Raw genomic sequence first — 20,628 nt, forward strand, 5'->3', positions numbered from 1 at the left:
CTTCCTTCCTTCCTTCCTTCCTTCCTTCCTTCCTTCCTTCCTTCCTTCCTTCCTTCCTTTCTTTCTTTTTTAAAGATTTATTTACTTTAGAGAGAGAGTGTGTGCACATGCGTGCCAAAGACACAAGAGTGGGAGGGGCCAGAGGGTGAGAATCCCAAGTCTGACTAGGGGCTTGATCTCATGACTTATGAGATTATGACCTGAGCTGAAACCAAGAGTCTGAAGCTTAACTGACAGAGCCACCCAGGCACTCCTCTGTCTTTCTTTTGATACCCGTTTGCATGATAAATGTTTTCCCATCCCCTCACTTTCAATCTGCAGATGTCTTTAAGTCTGAAATGAGTCTCTTATAGGCAGCACATAGATGGGTCTTGTTTTTTTATCCTTTCTGACACCATGTCTTTTGACTGGAACATTTAGTCCATTGACATTCAAAGTAATTATAGATATATGTATATTTATTGCTATTTTGTTACTTGTTTTGTGGTTGTTTTTGCAGTTTTTCTCTGATCCTTTCTTCTCTTGCTCTCTTTCATGGTTTGCTGGTTTTCTTTAGTGATATATTTGGATTCCTTACTCTTCATTTACTGTTTTTTGATTTATATTACCATTAGGTTTATATATAACATCTTTTGCTTATAGTAGTCTATATTAAGCTGATGGTTACTTAATTTTGAACTCATTCTTTACTCCTCTCCCCTCCACATTTCAGATATTTGGTATCATATTTTACATCCTTTTATTCTGTGCTTCTCTTGACTGGTTTTTACAGATATACTTAATTTTTTTTGCTTTTGTGCTTGTATTTTTTTACTCTTACTTATGGTTTTTGTTTTCCATTCATAGAGTCCCCCTTAACACTTCTTGTAGGCATGGTTTAGTGGTCATGAATTCTTTTAATTTTGTTTGGGAAATTCTTTATCTCCCCTTCTATTCTGAATGATAACCTTGCTGGATAGAGTATTCTTTTCTTTTCTTTTCTTTTTTTTTTTTTTAAAGATTTTTCATTTATTCACTTGAGACACAGAGATACAGAGAGAGAGAGAGAGAGCATGAGCAGGGGGGGAGACAGAGGGAGAGGGAGAAGCAGGCTCCCCGCCGAGCCAGGAGCCCGACATGGGGCTCGATCCCAGGACCCTGGAATCATGACCTGAGCCGAAGGCAGACACTTAACCATCTGAGCCACCCAGGCACCCCTGGATAGAGTATTCTTGACTGCAGATTTTTCCCTTTTAACATTTTGAGTACATCATGCCACTCTCTTCTGGACTGGAAAGTTTCTGCTGAAAAATGAGCTGATAGACTTATAGGGTTTCCTTTGTATTTAATGGTCTTCTTTTCTCTTGCAACCTGTGACATTCTTTCTTTATCATTGTTTTTTTGTTTTGGGTTTTTGTGGGGTTTTTTTTTTTTTGCCATTTTAATTGCTGTGTGTCTTGGTGTGGACCTCCTTGGGTTGAATTTGTTAGGGGAATCTCTGTGCCTCCTGAATCTGGATCTGTGTTTCCCTTCCCAGATTCAGGAAGTTTTCAGCTTTAATTTCTTCAAATACATTTTCTGCCTCCCCTTCTCTCTCTTCTGGGATCCCTATAATGTGAATATTATTATGCTTGATGGAGTCACTGAGTTCTCTAAGTCTGTTCTCATTGTGCAGTATTTGTTTGTCTCTCACCTTCTCAGCTTGCTTGCTTTCCATTATTCTGACCTCCAGGTCACTGATACATTCCTCTGCTTCCTATAGCCTACTATTTATTTCATCTATTGTATTTTTAATTTCATTTATTGAGTTTTTATCTCTGATATGTTAGTTTTTATCTCTTTGTCAAGGGTCTCACTGATATTCTCCACCCTTTTCTAAAGTCCAATGAGTATCTTTATGATCATTACTTTAAATTTTCTATCAGGCCCATTACTTACTTGTGTTTCACTTAGATCTCCTGCTATGATTTTGTTCTGTTCTTTCGTTTGGTACATATTTCTCTATCTCCTCATTTTGTCTACCTCTCCGTGTCTGTTTCCCTGTGTTAGGAAAGTCAGCTACATCATCTGCTCTTGAAAGTAGTGGCTTTATGAAAAGAGGTCCTGTAGTGCCCTGCAGTGCAGTGTCTGCCGTTCACCAGAACCTGGCACTTCAGGGGAGTCTCCTAGGTGTGTTATTTGCATCCTGCTGTTGTGTACAAGTCACTTTTTCTTTCAGTCCAGATACCTGCACTGACTCTTTGCCTGTTTGGGCTGTGCTTGCTCTCTGTGGTGTTGAGACCCATGGAGGCCAACTCTGAAGGGGCATGACTGCAGGAGAACTCAGAGATGGAGCAGTGGTGTTAGCAAAAATTGCGCTAAGCCACTAATCCTAGACTGGATCCCGCCCAAGCATGGTGGCCCTTGGGGGTGAGGCACATAGCAGCTGTGGCAGCATGGAGTCTGTGCCTGTGGAGGCTGGGCAGGGCCACACACTGGGTTAAGAAAATTCGTTCTGTGCCCAGAACCAAGGCCAGTAGGCTTGGAGTTGGTGAGTCCTCAGGAGAACTCCTGGGGGGGTACCCTGCTAGCAGGTTAGGTAGCAAGTGTCTGTGCAGTGCCACCTCCCACAGGTGGATCTGTGTTTATACTGGGGGACAGGGGAGGAAAATGGAGCTTTCCAGTTTCTTTGTTCCCAGAGAAGTCCTCAACATGCTCAGAAATCCATGTAAACAGATCTCCCTCCTATTTGCCTCAGGCATTGTGCAAACTGTCACTTCTATGTTGCCTCTCCTGGGCTGTTGTCACGTTAAGGGCAGGGACCTGGCTATTCCTCACCCTCTAGCTTGCCAGTGCTGAGTCAGCTGACTTTTAAAGCTCCAGGCTCCAAGTCCTGCTGCTTATACAAATTCAAAGAATTCAGCCCCTCTGGTTTTCAAGACCAGACATTATGGGGATCCGTCTTCCCAGTGCGGGCTCCCTGGTGCTTTCCCCTCTCCGTGCCCACAGCTCCCTTTCTCCTGCAGAGAGCTCCCAATCAACGTTTCTGCCCTTCCTAACCTCTCAGATGTGATTTCTTCTCTACATTTAGTTGCGGAGTTTGTTCTGCCAGTCTTTGGATCCCTCTCCAATTTGCTTACATGGATGTGAGTGATATCTAGTTGTAAATGTGGCACAGGGGAAGCTTAGGATCCTCCTACTCTGCCATCTTCCCAGGCATTTAAATAGTCAACTCGAGAGCACATGATCATGCTTTGGGAGTCAGTTTTTTTTTTTTTAAGATTTTTACTCCTTTCTCCTCAAAAATATCAAACAGCAAGAATATACTAAAGTGCTTCACCATGTAACCAATTGGATCATATGGTATGTAAAGCCAACAGTGTTGTGTATTGATATAGTACTACTCATTAAAAATGGAAAGTCTGCATTCCACACATTATTAAAGGGGTTTAACCCAGATAAGGGCCGTAGGAGTGATTGATTATTCACTTTGATAAACATTTATTAAGAATATTTCTGTGTTAGGCTTGGGAGATGTGGAAATGAAGAAGACATAATCCTCTGCCTTAAAAAAACAAAAACAAAAACCAGAAAACCCAAAACCAAAACCTCATTCTTTAGTCCTTGGAGGTGTTGGCTGTATGTGATTCTTTATTAGTGGGAAGGGGGGATCAGAAATAAAATGTTAGGTGATTTTCTTTTTTAACCATGATAGAAATCTATGTAATGGTGAGAGTGTACCTAGTATAAATTGTTCATTATCCCGCAGCATTCATTCCATCCTTCTAACTTTTAATAATAAACAAGTTCCCTGACAATTTTAACTGGGCATATGTCCATCTAGATGGAAATACATTTCCCAGCCTCCTTTGCTATTAGATGTGGCCACATGACTGCATTCTGGCTGATGGTATATAAACAATAGTGATGTGCGTGGTTTCTGGATCACAGCTTAAAAGGAAGCTTCTTTTTTTTTTTTAAGATTTTATTTATTTATCTGAGACAGAGAGAATGAGAGAGACAGAGAGCACATGAGAGGGGGGAGGGTCAGAGGGAGAAGCAGGCTCCCTGCGGAGCAGGGAGCCCGATGCGGGACTCGATCCCGGGACTCCAGGATCATGACCTGAGCCGAAGGCAGTCGCTTAACCAACTGAGCCACTCAGGCGCCCCTAAAAGGAAGCTTCTTTAAAGTAAAGCTCTTTGCCACCTCTATCTTTCCTCTACACATCTGGCTGGGAGATGAACCATCCAAAAATGGAATCTGTACTTTGAGAGTGTAGGGGTCCCAATGAGCCACTACTTCTGGAATACTACATAAGAGTGTTTTTTTTTTTTATCTTATTTGAGCCCTTATATTTTAAAGTTCTCTTTGTTATAGAAACTTAGTCTATACCCTGAGGTATTTGTTAGTATTCTCATTTATCAATGAAGAAACTGATTCAGAGATTAATTCACTGAAGCAAGTGGCAAAACTAGAATTCACGTCCAGATAATCTGTATTCAAGTCTAATTCTTTTCTCCAAATGGATTTGGTTACAGGAGAAAACCAAAACATTTTTAGTATAGAAAATAAAATGCCATGGAGACATGTCCTAAAGTTCATAAAATCAAGTAAGAATAGTCTGAACTTGTCTTGCTTATCAAACCTTGCTGTTAAGAACTGGGGGCTTCTTTGAAGATTTGAAACCAGAAGAATTAAAGTTGATAAAAAGAGAATTGTTCTATTTTGCAAAGAAAGTCAAATAAAGTTGACTACTGCAAGAAGAAGTAAAACTGAAAATATAGATTAGCTGAAGGTGATTTAGGTTATTCATTCATGATATACTCAGATTAGGGAGGTTTTGTGGGTGTTTGGGTACATCCTTAACTTTTGATTTTTAAGTTTTAAAGAACTCTGCCTTCCTACAAAGTTCCCCTTAGGGCCTCTCTCTGCCAGAAATCTCAGATGGACTGGCTGGCACAGCATGCCATTCCTTAAATTCTCATGCTGGTGCTAACACAGCGCACCAAGCTGTGAGCAGCTTTGTTGCCAACAACTTCAACGAGGAAGAAGCAGACCATATGCTAAGATGTGACCTCTGTAAATGTCCTTAAATTCACAGTGATGAACAAGCAGGTGCTTAATAACCATATTTTAAAATTATGTCACAGTTTTAGGTTTGGAAGAGTATCAATCCATCCTGTATTCACAGCCAGAAGACTGTAGATGATCTTTGAGTTGGTTGCTCTTGGAAGTTTCCTTTTGTGAGGACCCTCAGAATGAAGGTATGACACAAGTTCATTTTTTGTCTTTGAAAGTGGCTATCTTCCCTTATGTGTGGCCTCAAGTGATCTGTCTCATTTCCTTTTCTTCCAACAAGTGTGTTTTGGTGCAGTAAAGTGTGAGAAACGCTGGTTGACTCCTTGTAAACTGGGCCCTTTTCCCCCATCTTCTTACCTCTTCTTCTACACTTGAAACTGCTCTCTTGAACAGCATTTGTGTCTTTCTTGTGTGTCTAATCCAAAGACCTATTTTTTTTTACTTTAGTCCTCAGGAACAATTGACATTACTGAAAACCCTTTCCTTCTATTCTTTATGTTCTCATAGATGTATGTACTGATGGCTCTCCCTTAAGACTTCCTGGCCTGTTCCAGTTACTTAGGCACCTACGTCTCTAACCTAATTCTCCTCCTTACTCCCACTCTTTTTTTGTTTCCTTAGCTAGCATTTCCCAGTGTCATGTACTATCTCAATTCAACTGGGAAATGTATTGAACAATTACTGTGTGCCCTGTACTGTGCTGGGCTCTGAGAATATAGACATAACTAAAACTCAATCCTTGCACTTAAGGAGCTCAGGGTCTAGTGGTCTGAGAGACAATAGATCATAAATTATAATTCAGGATAATAAGTGCTTCCAGGGGTGCATAGTGGGTGGTAAGACAGAAGGAAGAGGCCGGGGCAGTATGTCTAGAGGAAGACTTAAAGAGTCATCACTCCAGGCAGGTGTAGAATCGAATGAGGATGTTCCAGCAAAGAGAAGAGCCTGGTTCAAAGATAAGAGTTGTGAGGGATCAAGATGCACTCTGGGATCTGTAAATAATTTGCTTTATCATATGAGGGAATGGCAAACATGAGGCTGAACAGATAAGCTAAGGGTACATCAGGAAGAGCCTTATATGCCTTGTTAAGGAGTTGGTCTTTATTCTAAAAGGGCATTAGGGAGTTATAAACAGCAGAGGAAAATGAGTAACAGATTTGTGTTTTGGAAATATTATCATGCTAGTGATGATAAAGGTGGTGATCCTAAAGCCAGGGAACCAGTTAAGAGGCCCTCACTAAATCTAGGTGAGGAATGGTGAGCCTCTGAACCAAGCCTGGCCAGAGTAGTTGAAAAGGAAGAGAGTTATGTCTGGGATAGGGTTGACAGAGGTCAGTGGCTGATTAGATGTGGGTGGTAGGGAGGTTGGGGCACTGAAAGACAAAGAAATACTATTTGGATTTCTGGATTAAGTGAATACATTATGTGCATTTATCTGAGATAGGGACTTTAGGAGGAAAACCAGGTTGGGGTGGGGTGGCAGGACAGGGGACAGGAATGAAGAGTTCAGTTCTGTGCCTACTTAAGTGGAGATGCCCAGTAGACAGATGAACATAGGGATAAACAGGCTTGCTCAGGGAGGTCCCGGCCTTGCCAACCTCACTGATGCTCTTCTTTTGGGACACCCTAAGCCATGGATACTTGATTGGGCTTTTATGTGGAGGAATGACTGTGGAACAAATTAAAGTAACACCTGGACCCATTTATAAATCCTATCCTCCTAAAAATTCTGTCATTCAATATCTCTTTCCCACCCCCCCCCACCCCTGCCTATTCTCTCCAGCAACACTGAAGGGGAAGTTGTGGGAGGCTGAATAATAACCCCTCAAAGATGTCCATGTCCTAATCCCAGAAACCTGTGAATATGCTACCTTCCATGGCAAAGGGAGTTTGCTGATGTGGTTAAATTAAGGATTTTGAGATGGGGAGATTATCCTGCATTATCTGAGTGACCTATTGTAATCACAAGGGTCCTTAAAAGAAGGACGTAGGAGGGACAGAGTCAGAAGAGATATGATGAGGGCAGCAGTGGTCAAGATGATACAGGGCCATAAGCCAAGGAATTCAAGTGGTGTCGTGAAGCTAGAAAAGGGAAGGGAATGGATTCTCTACCAGAGCCTCCAGAAGGAACCAGACCTCCCTACACCTTTACTTCAGGCCTCACTGAATTTGGTCTTTGGACCTCTAGAACAGAAAGATAATAAATGTGTGTTGTTTTAAGCCACACATTTGTGGCAATCTGTTATGGCAGCAATAGGAAACTAACACAGATGTGTAGCAAGAATTGAAGCTGGAGGGCACCAGATTTTGGCACAATTGAAACCTTAAACCTGCCTCATAGTGCTAGGCTACAACAGCCTGAAAGACCCCAGAGCCCAAGTTTATTATTTCCTGGTTGGATACCAGTAACCAATACAACGATTCCCCAAAACAATTATACTTTATTGTCATCTCTTTTGCTAAACAGTGGTTTCAGTACAGGGTGTACTGGGAGGTGATTGCTAGGCCCCACCCTCAGAGTTTGAGATTCAGTAGGTCTTACGTAGGACCTTTCTAATAAGTTCCCAGCTGATGCTGTTGGTCTGGGGACCACAACTTTGAGAACTACTATAATGTGTGTTTGTGTGTGTGTGTGTGTGTGTGTGTATAAATCTCCTTTATACTCAATCTAAGAGTTGCTGTATGAGTCCTCTCTCCCTTCTTTATTGGACTGTCAATTCTCTTAGATCTCATTCTTCTTTATATCCTCAGAATTTAGCAATGTGCCTGACCAAGTAGACATTTCATGAATGCTTATTGATTCCCTGCGTAGTCCTGTCCCACTTCTGTTCCCTAATATTTAAGGACCCATCTCCTTTCAGCAAAAGATTCTATTGCACAAAGCATTCTTTGAGATGCAGAATTTTTTTACAACCCCAGCAAATTTCATTGAGATATAAGCAGTTGAGCACTATTTCCAATGAATTGTGCATGGTCCACTCTGTGTGTGTGTATGTGTGTGTGTGTGTGTTTTACATGCCTGGAAGACTAAGGTAATTATCCTTTGGTTGTTGGCAACTTCTCAATAAGAGATCTGTCAGATGCAATACTATCAAAAGGCACTTGGTGACATAAAGAAGAGCAAAATTATGTAACAAGAATAAACATTTTTCCCCCACTGGGGGCAGGAAAGGGGTGAGAAGAAAGCCACATTAGTAGTTGAAAATGCTCTTTCTGATGAGAGCTTTCAGAAGAAATAGTGTTGGTTTATACCAGTTAACACTGGGTTCCCAGACATGATGCAGTTTTGTTTTAACTCAGCCTTTCCCTGACAGCTCAAAGCTTGACTCTACCCCAGAACCATTTCCTAGCCTGATGTCACTCCCCAGTTGAGTTCTGAAGAGAAGAGGCTCTCAAAGCAGGTTTTTAAATCTTTCATAATGTGCTTAGAATTCTTATGCTAAGATGTCTAGTGACCCTCATGTACCAGATTCTTCAAATACTCTTCCTAGTGAGTTGTCTTGAAAACTATAATTGGTCATTAGAGTATGAACATGATATGCTATAAAGTCATAAAATATAGTGACAGTTTTCTTTTGTTATGCTATCCACAGTGATTTATACTTTAGAATAAGGCTACATGGTTATAAGGCACATGCTTATATGTGACTGACCAGATTGTGCCCATCTGACTTTGCCCCCATTGAACCCAAATGCATCTTCAGAATCCTTCTCAACATATTACATTATATGGCTGGTAGTGTGGACTCTGGAGTTAGAGCTGAGTTTGAATATACACTACTCTAGTTACTAGAAATCAGGCCTTGGACAAGGTACCAATCTCTAAGTCTTAGTGTTAGTAAATAGGAGAAATAATACTACCTATCTCACAGAGCCCTAATGAGGTTAAATGAGAATATGCACACACATTCCTTAGCACAGGGCATAGCACAAAGAGGTCCATAATGTTACTTATTCTTCTCATTATTATCAATAGCTATAAAAATGGGCAAAGGATGGAATTATCCTCCCCCATTGTGCTTAGATCATATCTGGGCAGAGTCTTTATTTGTAGGTTTCAAAATTACTTGACTAACCAGGCTCTATCCTTTTTGGCATGACAACACATTTGAGTGAGCACCCAGTCATGTACCCAACTGGGATACAGCCCTTTGACTCTAAGCCCAGTTTTTCCTGCAACCTCTTACCTCCTCCAAATCATCCTGCTCAAATGGTGGGTTCAGACATTGGGGAAGCTGCTGTTACTGTTGCCACGTTCTCTTAACTCTTAGAGGACCTAGATTAGAACTGAATCTCATATAATTTACCACCTGATCCTGTCTCTCACTAGAGTTTAAAGTTATTGAATGCAACAGTTGCAATTCCATTCAACTTCCCAAGCATATCTTAAACTCATCCATTTCTCTCCATCTGTATGCTGCTACTCTTCTACTTCAACATACCATTATCTCTTGGCTGAATTTCTGAAATAACCTCCTACATGGGCTTTCTCCTTCCATTTTTGCCTCCCTGCCAACCAATCTCCATCTTGGCCAGTTTGATAATTTAAAAATGCTATCCTGACCATGATCCCTGATTAAAATTCTTCAATGCCATCCTAGGCTTTTGTAATAAAATATAAAAGCAAGAACCAGGCCTACATGGCCCTTTTTAAATTTGTCTCTGCTTATTTCTCTATCCCTATCTCATACCCTTCTCCTTCCTCTCTACATCACAGCTAAAGTGACATCTTTCAGATCCTCAATGAGCCAACCTCTTTCCTTTCTCAGGGTCTTTGCACATTCTGTTCCTTTTGCCTAAATGATATTCCCCCAAACTCTTAATCTACTTGATTCTGGTTTTCCTGATGGGCTTCAGTTCAGCTGTTCTTTCCTCAGACAGTCTTTATTCATTCCCATTCCTTAATATGAGTTCTATCCCCACCTGTTATTTTTGCCAGACTATTTGTATTTTTTCTCCACAGAGCTTAGCACAGTTTGTAATTCTACACATAAATCTACATTGAGTTTTCAGTATTTCTCTCCCCTTCTATGTGGTGTGATGCTTGTGTGTTTAATCAGTCTCCTAGTCCAGGAAAAATCTTAAGCAGGTTCTAGTTATCTTCACAAATAAAAGAGTAAGACCTTTCCCTCCCTTAACATCATACTGCCATGGCATATTATAAGGGCCTCACCCTCCTTTCAGGGGTGGGTACTTACTATGTCCTGGTATTTTGCAGTGGGGTGTTTGTCCTCATGGGGTAAGCTGGATAAGGAGTGAACTAAGTCCAGGGAGAGGAGAGTTGCTTGAGCTGGGGAGTTGCTTGAAATATTGTCAGAGTTGGCAAAACTTTCTGCAACAAACCGCAATATTTTTGTGGCTTAATGCAATAAAAATTAACTTCTTTTCACACAAGAACCCAGTGCAGATGTTTCTGGTCAGAGTGACCACTTTAGGTGGCTCTCTTCTAAGTAGGGACCCAGGGATCCAGGCTCATTCCATCTTTTGGCTCTGCCATGCCCTAGGGCCTTGGAGCCCATCATTTATATCTGGCATACCAGGAAAGAGGGAGCATGGAGGATTGCATTGGAAGTATTTATGAACAGGATAGGAAGTGGTGTATATCACTTCCTCCCACATTCCATTGGCCAGAACTCACTGGTTTGTGATATGATTTCATCTAACTGCAAAGGAGGCTGGGAAATAAAACCTAACTATATGTCCAGGAAAAAAAGGCAAGCATGGAATTTGGAGGGCTGGAGAAAGGATGGCTGATATGGGCCCTGGTGTGGGTGACAAGTAGTGTTGCCAAATGTATCCTTGGCTATCATCTGGTTCCTGGGTGTCCACAAATTCTCCTTACTGTGGCCCATGGTTGACACAGTTTGTTTTCATTGATGGCCCCTTCACATCTGGATTGTCCCTCCTATCCCCACTGGCATCTATGGCAATTCCCTTGCCTTCCATTTTTCTTCCTCCTTTCAGCTCAGAGGAATCTTTTGTCATTTATTGGGGTATCTGTGTGGGGTGAAGTTCATGCTAACATTTGCTCTAGTGTCACTTTTATTCCTGTAAGTATAGGAAGTCTCTCCTTTTTTCTCTGTCTTCTGCTTATAATATCTCTACCCTGAGGCAATGAGCATAGCCTAGCTACTTGAGTGGGAACAGAGAGAGAAAAAAGTAACTATTGGGAGGAAAATACCATTGAGTAGTATTTCAAAAGCATTGTCCTACAACAAATACAAGCCCAATGAGGGTAGAGACTGTGTCTGTATGTATACCACAATATCTCCAGAATCTAGCAAAGGGACTCAATAAATATATACTGGATAAATAAATGCATGAATAAGTGCATGAATGTTCTAAGAAGCAGCATCACTCACAGATAACCTCTTGCATCCTGATTCTTCCACACCTTCCAAGGCTTCTCAAAGGGGTGTGTGAGTGGTGCTCTTGTGGCCTCCACAAGGAGACCAGAGAGAGCTATAGTGATGGTGCCCTGGACTCTGCAAGTTTGACCTCATCTTATACTTTTATACACACACACATATTCCCATATACACTTAGAGTGAAAAATAATCCAAGAAAATAGGACAGGGAACAATAATAAAGGGAAGAGGAATAAAAACACACTCAGTGCTTGGCACATAGGAACCCTATAAATGTTTATTGAATGAGAGAAAGGAAGAAATGCCCGGTTTCCCCTATTCAGAGACTGAAATGGGCAGTTCATAAAGATGCATTGAATTCCAACATTTTTTCCTTAAAAGTTTGCTAGAGAGAGCTATGCTGTAGGCTTATAATGTCACTCTTGTCCCTTAGCAACAGACTAGGTTTGTTTTTCTAGCTGATCTGACTTAAGGATTGTGTGAGTGCTGTTGAATGCTGGGGGAGAGCCAACTCTCATGGCAGGGAGAGGCAGGACCAGGAGGCATTGAGGTTCCCATCCAACACTAAGGAAAGTGATGTGGCTTGAGATGGATTCTTTTTAATTTTTTTTTTTTAATTTTTAAAGAGCTAGAGAGCATGAGCATGGGGAGGGGTAAAGGGAGAGGGAGAATCCCAAGCAGACTCCATGCCAAGCACAGAGCCTGATACAGGGCTCCATCCCAGGACCCTGAGATCATGACCTGAGCCAAAATCAGAGTTGGTTGCCAAACTGACTGAGCTACCCAGACGTCCCGTGAGATGGATTCTTTATCATTAGTTCTTCTAATTGTATTTTTGAAGAGGTCAGAATTCAATGAAAACTTTTTTCCTTTTTTTTTTGAAACCTCTCATCAACATTTGTGGCAAACACTAGAGGTTGGCACTGCCAACTCTCATATCAGTCCCCTTCTTTCTGGCCTATGTCTATTATATGGTCTGAAAAAAGTATGCCATTCCCAAACTCCCTTGCAGCCAGAGAGGCCATCTGACACAATTCTGGATCCGGGGACATAAGTTACCCCCTACTTTCCTTTCTTTTCTACCCTGAATGGACAAGAGGGCGCAGCTGTAGCTACCATTTGTGACCAGGAGGGAGAGGTCAAGAGACCCACAGAGATGTTGGCCCTGACATTGTTGAGCCACTGAACCAATGCAAGCAGACACCTGTCTTCAGCTTTCTTTTAGGTGGGGAAAAATGAACCCCTCTTTGTCTCTGATACTGAAATGAAGGATTCTGTCACTTGCAGCCTAAAATATCCCTTGCTGACAGCTCCTCTTTCTTTTCTTTTCTTTTTATCCAGATGAAATAAACCAACTATATTTAATAAATATGAAAAAAATTTCACAAAATATTAAAATAAGATTTTTAAACATGGAATTGTAGAATGGGCAAAACAATTTGGAAAAGAACAAAGTTGGGGGACTTGCACTGCCTGATATTAAGGTTTATTCTAAAAGCAAAAAATTTGTAAAGTCTTTACAAATCAAGATAGTGTGTTACTGGCAAAAGGATAGACATATATATTAATGGAACACAATACAGCATCCAGAAAAAATGGAATTGCAAAATATTCATCATTGCAGAGCATTTCCCAACAGAGGAAATATTCAACAATTCCAATTACCTCTTCTGTTTACAGTTTCCAGTCAGCTCAATTCCCAATGACTTAGCCTAAGATAACTTATAATAATAATGAATATGTTTAAAACTAAATTCTTCCCTTGAGTAGGCTATACTTCTCTGATTTCAGGTCTTCTTCCTATCCCCCCTGATCCTCCTGAAGTTTTAGGAAAACTCTTTTGCCCTTCAAGTAAGCCAGTCCAGGCACTGTCCATATACCATCTCTAGTCTGAAACAGCTGCAAGGATTGTTCTTTCCAGTCAGTGCTGGTGCTTTCCTTTTCCTGCCTTTACTAATTTTCTTTCTCAGACACATCATCCGTCTTCTTCTCTCAGTTGTCGTTCGTTCCAGAGTTTCTTTCTTTCTTATTTATTTCCCTAAACCGTGAATCAGTTTAAACCTCCACTGGGTTGCCCTTTTCACGGGGTCTGGTCCTTCAACACAACAGAGGCTTTATTGGTTACCTGTCTGGAGCACTCTTTCCCCACATCTTGGCATGTCCAACCCTGTCTGGACATAAAGTTCTCCAGCTAAATGTCTTTTCAAGCAAGGCTTCCTGGCTGTCCACCTCTCCACCCTGCATCATTTTTAAATTCCCAGCTTTTCAATTTTCTTCAGAGCTTTATCAGTCTCCAACTATCTTGTTCATTACTCTGTTTGCTTTATTACTTTCCTTTGGTAACATTTCTATACATTAATAACAAAGTAGCCGAAAGACAAATTAAGAAAACAATTCCATTTACAATTGCACCAAATAGAATAAAATACCTAGGAATAAACTTAACCAAAGAGGTGAAACATCTGTATTCTGAAAACTCTAAAACACTGATGAAAGAAATTGAAGATGACACAAACAAATGGAAAAACATTCCATGCTCATGGATTGGAAGAATTAATATAGTTAAAATATCCATATTACCCAAAGCAATCTACAGATTCAATGCAATCCCTATCAAAATAGCAACAGGATTTTTCACAAAACAAATAATACTAAAATTTGTATGGAACCTCAAAAGTCCCTGAATAGCCAAAGCAATCTTGAGAAGGAAAAATAAAGCTGGCAATATCACAATTCCAGATTTCAAGGTATACTACAAAGCTGTAGTAATCAAAACAATATGGTACTGGCACAAAGATAGACACATAGACACATAGATCAATGGAACAGAATAGAGAGTCCAGAAATAAACCCATGACTATATGGTCAATTAATCTATGACAAAAGGAGGCAAGAATATACATGAGGAAAAGATAGTCTGTTCAATAAATGGTGTTGGGAAAACTGGACAACTACATGCAAAAGAATGAAACTGGACCACTTTCTTTCATGATACACAAAAATAATCAACATGGATTGAAGACCTAAATGTGAGACCCCAAACTGTAAAAATCCTAGAAGAGAACATAGGTAGTAATGTCTCTGACATCAGCCATAGCAACATTTGTCTAGATGTGTCTCCTAAAGCAAGGGAAACAAAAGCAAAAATAAACTGTTGGGACTACATCAAACTAAAAAGTTTCTGTACAGCAAAGGAAACAATCAACAACACAAAAAGGCAACCTACAGAATGAGAAAAAATATTTGCAAATGTTATTAATTTCCATCTTCCTTTGTCTAAAGCTCCATGAGAATAAGGACCTTATCTGCTAAAAGATGACATTTGTCCGTGATTTATAATAAAATGAGTTAACCTGAGGAAAGTCTGTAAGCAGGATGTCCTTGTTTCCTCAGAATAGTCCAGGTTATTTCCACGTCATTATTTGCAGCATTCCCTTTAATTCTCAAAAGTATGCCTGGTGGATGGTGAGGACACCTTTCTCTGGGTCTCTTGTCTTTGGGGCTAAGCACTAAGAATTATAACTTTATGTGATCAGTGCTCTTTATAACCATATCTCTCTGATACAGTAAATCCCTCAGCCTCATTATAGATTTGATTTAAAGTAGGTAATGGAGGTGGGGTAGACAAACAAACAACTATAAATGACAGCCATGTCAGTTAATATAAAATTATTTATGTGCTATAAAGATGTATTTCAAAATCAAAACCATGACTAAATACCACCTCACACTTGTCAGATGGCTAAAATTAACAACACAGGAAACAACAGGTGTTAGTGAGGATGCGGAAAAAGGGAACCCTCTTGCACTGTTGGTGGGAATGCAAACTGGTACAGCCGCTCTGGAAAACAGTATGGAGGTTCCTCAAAAAGTTAAAAATAGAGCTACCGTATGACCTAGCAATTGCCCTACAGGTATTTACCCAAAGGATACAAAAATACAGTTTGGAAGGGGTACAATGTTAATAGCAGCATTATCAACAATAGTCAAACTATGGAGAGAGCCCAAATGGCCATTGACTGATGAATGGATAAAGAAGATGTGAGATACACACACACACACACACAGGAATATTACTCAGCCATCAAAAAGAACGAAATCTTGCCATTTGCAACAACATGGTTGGAGCTAGAGTGTATTTTGCTAAGTGAAATAAGTCAGTTAGAGAAAGACAAATACCATATGATCTCACTTGTATGTGAAATTTAAGAAAGAAAACAGATGCACAAATGGGAAGGGGGAAAAGAAAAAAAGAAGAGAGGGAAACAAGCCATAAAAGATTCTTAATGATAGAGAACAAACTGAGGGTTGATGGAGGGAGGTGGGTGGGGGGGGGGCTAGATGGGTGATGGGTATTAAAGAGGGCACTTGTTGTGATGAGCACGGTGTGTTGTATGTAAGTGATGAATCACTGAATTCTACTCCAGAAACCAATATTGTACTGTATGTTAACTAAGTAAAATTTAAATTAAAAAAAGATGTATTTCACTAGTTCTAGTAAATTCAGAATATTCTAGCAAATGGAAGGCTGATAATTTATTTAACGGATCCCTTATTAATGAGCATTTCAATTTTTCCAGTTTTTTCTTTTATTTTAGATTTATTTATTTATTTGAGAGACAAAGAGAGAGCATGAGTGGGGGGAGGGCAGAGCTGGAGAGAATTCAAGCAGACTCCCTGCTGAATGTGGAGCCCGATTTGGGGCTCCATCTCACAACCCATGAGATTATGACCTGAGCTGAAACCAGGAGTCGGACACTTAACTGACTGAGTCATCCAGGCACCCCTCCAATTTTTTCTTTATTAACAATGTTGTGACAGTGAACATTCTTATATAGTTTTGTATACATGTGCAAAATTTCATCAGGATAAATTTCTATGTGTAAAATTGCTGGTTCAAACACTATGTCATTTACAATGCTGATGGTTATTGTCTAGGGCCATTTTAAATAGGAAATTAATATAACAATCACCTTTCACTAAAGCAAACTTGTATTTCAGTTGTAATTTCAGAGTAACACACTAGTATTTTACACATACATACAAATCTGTTCTCTCTAAGGAAAAATTTTTAGGTATCCAAACTATATAATTATTTTTGCATTCCTAGCTTTCATTTTAATGATCTCTAATGAATGCATATGGAGTGAATTCATAGATTGTTAGCAGTGATATGTCTTTTTTGTTAATTTTAGGCTATTTAATGGTCACAGATGGATCCCCCATTTACACATTTCTCCTTTTTGTAGACAAGAGTCCCAGTGTCTACAAACTTAAGGATATAGTTAGTTGTATGATAAACTCTGAATTAAAGTCATTCTTTGGGTTTTGTTTTGAATCACCCACTAAAATCATAACACATTGGAGCCATAAGGGATCTTATAGATCTGTAACTGGAATGGCCCAATTTATAGTTTGGGATGCAGATATGGCACCACTCAGGTGGGTTCCCAAAGTTGAACATGTGAGCTCTCACATGCCCAGCAAACAGGAAATACCACATCCTTCCCTGGAAGCCCCTTCCCCAGATATGCCAGGGCCATCATGGTCACTTTGATTTCTGCTTCTGGAGTCTCAGCAGAGATGTCCCCTCAAGGCCACATGACTCTGCTACCCCACAAGAGGCTGGTGGCTCCCAAGGAACTGCTAGTGTAGACTTTTGCTTGGGCCACTGCTCTTCTTTCAGGGGCCAGAGAGAAGATCCCCAGGCCTCAGGAGTAAGTTCTACCAGGAGAAGTCTCCAGGCAAACCTGGTCTGGATGCCCATCCCTATCACTCCTCATGTTTCCTTACACGGCCCCTTCTCCAGGACTCATGCCTATTATCTGATTCCTGGGCTGGGGTCAGTCCTCTTGTGCACTGATTTACAGCCTCCTTTTGAATTCCTAAGTCTGTGCAGAGGCTAGGCTGGTGATCCTATCTTTTCTCCTTGGTGCTGAGTTTATCTGATGGGTCTCGTGGCCATTCCCTGACTCTGAGCCTTGCTCAGTCCACTCCAACTAGTTTTAATTTCTGAGACAAGGTGTTGGGGTCTTGATGCCTTCCCACCTTCATCCTCGAGGAGTGTCTTGGGCTCCAAATGCGAATTTGGCTACTTGCTACCAGCAATCTTCAGGTTTCAGATCTCAGTACTTTCTACCTCACACACAGATATTAAATTCCATTTTATCCATCCATCCTACTGGAGATCATTTAGGTCTGGTCCCCTCATTTTAAAAATGAGGCACAGAGAAGTTACTTACCCAGGGTCACACACCTGGTCACGATAGACCAGAGACAAGAATTCTTGTCTTCTAAATCATAATTCAGAGCTCTGTTCTTTCTTTTATTTTTTTTTAAGATTTTATTTATTTGAGAGAGAGAGAGAGATCGTGAGAGAGAGCACGAGTGGGGAGGTGGTTGGGGAGAGGGAGAAGTAGGCTCCCCGCTGAGCAGGGAGCCCGATGCAGGACTCAATCCCAGGACCCTGGGATCATGACCTGAGCCAAAGGCAGATGCTTAACTGACTGAGCCACCCAGGTGCCCCCAGGGCTCTGTTATTTCTAATGAGATGTTTCTATTTTGTGGGGTTTCTCTGGTGAGTTTTGAAATTCTAAGCCACTTACTCTCTAGTATTCTTGGCCACATTCCATGCTGCCTAGCTGAAATAGGCTTAGACATGCTGCGTACCTTTTTATTTACCTAGTAGTGATTTCCAGAGTCAAAACCAAACGGCTCATTATAATTAGCTGCTTTTTCAGAAAACCGACGTCATAATTCCCCTCCATTAGGATAGAATAATCAAGGGCTAGTGCTGAGCACACTCATTGCCCTAGAATGTACTTTGCTGCTTCGCTGTGACTCAGTGACTCTAGAAAATACTTATGCTGCAGCCCAGCCCATATTTCATCAGCTCCTCTGGAATCTCCATTGAGTCAAACTTTTTTGAGGTGTTTTCCATTCTGTCTCATTCAAAACATTTGTCACTCAATGGACAGCTTAGGGAAGCAACTGGAAAGCAATTAGAGAGGTAAGAAATCACTCTGAAAAGCAATCTCAATCGGCCAAGTCGTGGTTCTTATCTTCTAGGGCTGGAATCCTCATCTGTGACCTGGAATTCCGGGTATAGGCCCATTCCTCAGGCTGATGGCTAGCTTTGGATGGAATGTGTAGTTTGAGAGCAGACAGGTCATGGTGGGGGGAAGTGAAGGGCAGTAGGAGTGTTCATATTTAGAAATTTTTTTCCGAGGAATTTTATTTCAAAAAAGTCCAGAGTTGGGGGCGCCTGGGTGGCTCAGTTAGTTAAGTGTCTGCCTTCGGCTCACCGGGGGATCGAGCCTGCTTCTCCCTCTCCCTCTGCTGCTCCCCCTGCTTGTGCTCTCTCGCTCTCTCTGTCAAATAAATACATAAAATCTTTAAAAAGAATAAAGCCCAGAGTTTTGCTCGGTATTGTCAGAACGTGCTTAGTTCACCTACCTAACATTGGGTCAGACTGCCAGCCAGCATTTTGTCAGAATGCCATTCTACAAAGACAGCTTCCAGAACTTTCTGAAAAGTACTTTTCAAGAAATCATGTTTCCATCTTGATTTATCTTTATTAGTCGACATGCAGAGAAAACTTATTTCTCTAGGTTTGCACCCATAGTTTTACTAAAGTGTAGAAATCCCACTCTCTGTTTTCCATATTAGCTCATCTCTGAGGGAGAGGTTCTCAGCCCTGGCAGCACCCCATTGGCTGGGGAGCTTTTAGATATTGCCAATGCCCTGGCCACACCTCAGAGCAATGAAATCATCCCCACTGGGGGTGGGACCTAGTCATCGGTACTTTTAAAAATTCTCAGATGATTCTGTTGTGGAGTTTAGGTTGAGAACCACTGCCTAAAAATTACTACCTGCAGGCAACAATTTGCCTGAATGCTGAACTCTAAGCGTGGTGAGGGTAGAAGCTGGTTTGTATAGTCTTGCTCATCTCTGACACCCACAATACTTCCTGGCCCATGGGTAATCAGTATTTACTGATGGGATGAATTCATGCTTATTTTCAATTTCATAAAGGTGTAGATAAAGAAATGGTCTCCCTTTGGCCTAGGGATAATGTTGCACATCCACAGTCATGGCGCCAGATCAGTATTAGAGGCTTCTGTGTACCCTGATTCTTAAATTACAGGCTCATGAAAGGTTTATGGTCCTGGGAGTGGCCTGGTTTGCCAGGGCTATGGAGACACCCAGGGGGATCCGCACTGTGGTTATTTACCAACTGGAATGAAAGTATTTTAATATAGGTCCTCTTGTACTCATGTGTAAACAGGCCATAGTGGTTTAAGTTTGGGTCCCTCTGTTGTCAGGGATTTCCTAGTCTCAAAAGCTGTGTGTGACCTGGTGCTGTCTTCTGTCATTGTCTACTTCCTTCTCGTTGCACTCCAGCCACACTGGCTTTCTCTGTGTTTCTGAACACTGTCAAATGCCTTCTTGCCTAAGGGTCTTTGTACTTGCTGTCCAGTCTGCTGGAACATTCACCTGATGGGAGGAGCTGCCAATTCACGTTGCAAAGGGCATAGAAACAAAAATGGGAATGACAGCAGCCAGTTTGGCAATCAATCTACCACATGGCCCCTTTAGGGAGATATTCAGTCTCTTAGATAAAATGCTTAGCACCTCAGATTTCTCTTCTTTCTCTCTATCCCTTTTTCTCTGTGAGTGCTCAAAAACATTCTATTTTGGCTGCCAGAATCCAAATATTAAGTGTTTTTCTTTATGTTTTGAAATAAATCTAATTGTCTTTCCTCCCTTTTCTACTTCGTACTCCCTGTCCACCCCCTTCCCCCGATAAATGCTTTATACTGGCTAAGGAGGTGCTTCATAGGAAAAGACAAAGGAGAAATGCACATTTATATGGCTTAAGATATTATTCTAGTACGGTGGTTACTCACAGTGGGCTCAGGCAATGGGCTGAGCACTTCCTACACATTGTCCCATTTAATCTTCACAATTAAAAGATCTTACACATAAGAAAACTGAGACCTTAAGTGGTCTACATTTACCTAGGTAAATGGTAGAGCAGGATTTGACCTGAGGGCTGCCTGACTCCATAGCCCTTGCTCTTCATCCTTATACTCTCTGTGCTTCTCTGTGAGATCATCACCTGTGAGGTTGTCTTTATAAAGCTCTAAAATTCCTATTTGTTTGAAGCTTGTGTACTGCTCTAAGAAATATGCACTAATGGCATACTGCCCAGCTGAAATT

The 20,628-nt window shown here is 41.0% G+C and overlaps 1 protein-coding gene across 7 annotated transcripts in view; it reads left to right on the plus strand.

The window, feature by feature from the left end:
* The window catches only part of TMEM108 (transmembrane protein 108), a 647,919-nt gene that overhangs the window by 53,160 nt on the left and 574,131 nt on the right, over positions 1–20,628 (plus strand). For 6 of the 7 annotated variants that reach the window (XM_034994838.1, XM_034994829.1, XM_034994867.1 and 3 more), the window contains exon 2: positions 5,110–5,223. The exons of the other annotated variant lie outside the window; for it this stretch is intronic. The gene's annotated coding sequence lies outside the window, so the exon portion shown is untranslated. The remainder of the gene's footprint in view (positions 1–5,109; positions 5,224–20,628) is intronic. 7 annotated transcript variants of the gene reach the window in all.

This window comes from Mirounga leonina, unplaced genomic scaffold, assembly GCF_011800145.1.
Source record: "Mirounga leonina isolate KUSES-001 unplaced genomic scaffold, KU_Mleo_1.0 Mir_115, whole genome shotgun sequence".
NCBI lineage: Eukaryota > Metazoa > Chordata > Mammalia > Carnivora > Phocidae > Mirounga > Mirounga leonina.